Source organism: Branchiostoma floridae, unplaced genomic scaffold, assembly GCF_000003815.2.
Source record: "Branchiostoma floridae strain S238N-H82 unplaced genomic scaffold, Bfl_VNyyK Sc7u5tJ_1062, whole genome shotgun sequence".
In the NCBI taxonomy this organism is placed as follows: domain Eukaryota; kingdom Metazoa; phylum Chordata; class Leptocardii; order Amphioxiformes; family Branchiostomatidae; genus Branchiostoma; species Branchiostoma floridae.
Genome location: NW_023365595.1, coordinates 1 through 3,025, shown reverse-complemented (window position 1 = coordinate 3,025; position 3,025 = coordinate 1). Strand labels below are relative to the sequence as shown.

The 3,025-nt window shown below is 37.2% G+C and overlaps 1 long non-coding RNA gene across 2 annotated transcripts; it reads right to left on the bottom strand.

The window, feature by feature from the left end:
• On the bottom strand, window positions 1-1,652 carry LOC118407262. 2 transcript variants are annotated; one of them, XR_004830125.1, is made up of 3 exons: window positions 1,434-1,652; window positions 687-778; window positions 1-100 (listed from the first exon to the last, which is right to left on the bottom strand). It is a non-coding gene; the product is annotated as an uncharacterized LOC118407262 (long non-coding RNA). The 2 variants fall into 2 exon arrangements; XR_004830124.1 differs by lacking the exon at window positions 1,434-1,652 and adding an exon at window positions 1,077-1,427.
• Window positions 1,653-3,025: the final 1,373 nt, after the last annotated feature.

Sequence of the window (3,025 nt, the reverse complement as noted above, 5' to 3'; positions counted from 1 at the left end):
CATGACGTCATGTGGAGCCCCGCTGTCCCCTGGGACTGTCGCACCTCTCTGTAGATCTCCGAGGGTAAGGGGCCGCATGACGGTCAGTTGATGGCTTTACCTAGTAGATTTAAAAGGAAAAAACAACAATTTCTCTATAATGTAAACAACATCTTTATAATGTTAACCCCGTCGTGTATAAGCACGTCAACCAACGATGATGATAAATACATTGTAAAGATTTTATGAGCTAATTCTGAACACAAAGTGAAGCACATTACAGGTTTAACAGTCCTTTGATCCTTCTCAAGTTGAAATGTTAATACACATATCTGAATTTTATTTTTTTGGCTTAGTACCTATACCTACCTATCTAGTCTGATAATATTGACATAATACCTGTTTTAGATAATTAAAATGTACACATGAACACAAGCAATCATACGCTATTAAAAGCTATAGGAGGACAATTTTCTTAAATCTTCTTCAGTGAAGCCAAGCAAGTAAAGAGTATACACAAACACAAAGTTAAGTGCTTAAAGTTGCGCTTAAAGTTACCCACAAGGTTTCAATCAGCTCTCTGAACCCTCTTAAATTGAAATTAAAATAACACTATCCCTAATAATACACAAGTACACACTGCTTATACCAACAAGCTGGAGCTTAGAATAGTGAAGTTTTCTTACTCACCAGTACTAGTCTCTTACCTGCGTAATACATTTCCATGTCTGTCAGACATCTCCCTCAGAGCTTCTGACTGGAGTTCTGTTACTTGTAGCCAAAGTCTCACTTAAGGCTTCTGTGAGCAGGTGAGAGACAGTACTGGTTGCATTTATAAACATTTATCAAGACAACTCCAATATCTTATACTTATAGCATGTCCTCCCAACCTGATGAAATAATATTTGGAAGCTGAAGCTTGGTTTTGCTTGGTCCTATAATCCTTCTCAAATTGAAATTCAAATATCTCCTATAATGGCTATATACCTACTTGCAAGGCAAAAATAGGTGACAGAAGTTGAAAAACAGTCACAGTTAACCTTGCACTTTTTAACCCAAATTTTCCTCGATTCAATATAATTGCGTTATTTTGTTACCTGATTGAGTGGTTGGGAAATAAGCCAGCATGTCTTGTGACTGAGGTCTTATGACAATGGAATACGCGGTTGTCTTGTGATCGAGCAAAGTGCAGAGCAAAGTCCTGAGGTCGACCTGGCTTTTGGCCTAACACTAAACGTATTATAAATAATAATAATAAAACCGTTCTTTTTCTTGTGTTGTGTAACTCCGGAAATTCTTTATCCGGAAAAAGAATGAATATCACAAATCGACAGACAATACGACATTGGCTTCAAGGCTCGACAGACCCCACAGTAACGTTGCAGTCTCAAAGAATTATTACATACAAATCCAAGGACATGGGGAGGATAAAAGTAAACAATGTAACAGCTGACCTTTGGCCCCGAATAGCCGACCGCAGCACTGCCAAACGACAGGGTGTAATTTGTAAACCTCCGACCTATCGCTAACTTACTGAGTAAATTCTGTCAAAAATCATGACATTCTCATATCAAATATTCTTCAAATCAGTTGCAGTTAATAAAATAGAATTACTAGTGAACATAAACAAATGATTTTGGCGTCTGATTAATTTTTAGGCCGGACTACACTCGGAATAATACAGAAATGAGACCTTATCACACATAACTAACTAGTAGTGAACAGTAGTAGTTTCTAGTTTCTCTTTTAGTGCCTGTAAATTTGTTTCATTTTATAAGCCAACATTTTATTCTCCAAATTACAAAGTTCAGCTTCAATGATAAACAAATATTAGAAAATATTAGCAAAATTATTTTTTGGTATGAAAAATCCATTATGATATACAAAAGTGAAAGGTGTCCAATAATAATACAGGAGCTCTGGAAAGGGAACAGTGAACACTCCCTTACCATTACCTTTTCCTGCGTTCAGCTCAGCAAGCGATGTAAATTTTGTGTAAACTTCTGTGAAAATCCCACCAAAGCAAGACGTTTAGCACGGGTAGGTTCAGCTTGTTAGATGTAAGACATCCCCATGACTATGATCTTTATGGAAACTGTACTATTCCTGGCAAGATTTATGTATTTCTGAGGAACTGAATCTAGCAAGTTTTGGCGGGCTGTGGAAAAGTTGGGGAGGGGGGCGCAAACTGCATAATTTCGCTGCACGCCGTGCTAAGAAACACCATTTTTTTGCTGTATCTACTACGTATTTGCTATGTTTTATTAAGCCATTGGACTTGTAATTAAGTACAATTGAATACCATGACAGAAAGTTGGCCATAATTTCAACTGACCCTGTATAACAAGAGTGCATAAGTTAATAGCTTGTTGACCCTAAGTTAATCTTTTTTATATTAAGCCATCTCACAGAGATCAGAAATTATGCATGTGTGTCGATAAGAATTCTAGGGAATACTAGTATGTCAAAGATTATGTCCCAGTCTGCAAATTAAAACGGTTGAGACAATGACTCTAAATAAATTACCTTTGACATGTTACCTAGAATACTTGTCAACGCACATGCGGTGTGGTTACTCTATTATGAGAAGGCTTATGTAAGGCTATCGTTGGGACAAAATATACAATACTGCAATGGGTATGTTTTGTCACATCAAAAGTAGCATCATAAAAAAACGAAAATGATTTAAAGTAACAGAGCATCTCTGAATCATATTTGAGATGTGCATTGTTTTGTTTTTTTTACTAATTTACTGCATAAAATGAAGTTATGTGTATGAAACTACCTCTAGGAATCTTACAACTTTCATGTTTTACAAATCATTAATTTCAGGTGTAATTTATACCTCACTTTTCTGCTTTACAGTTGTTTCCTATCAAGCTGCATGCTGAACAGCCATCATGGCTCAGGCAACTCTGAGTGACCAGGAGGTGACCTGTACCAACTTCAGCTTCCCTTCCCATGGCAACAAGATCCTCCAGGGGTTGACAAGCAAAGGTTGGATTCCTCCCTGTGTGATGTCACCATCACGTGCAGGGTCAACAAT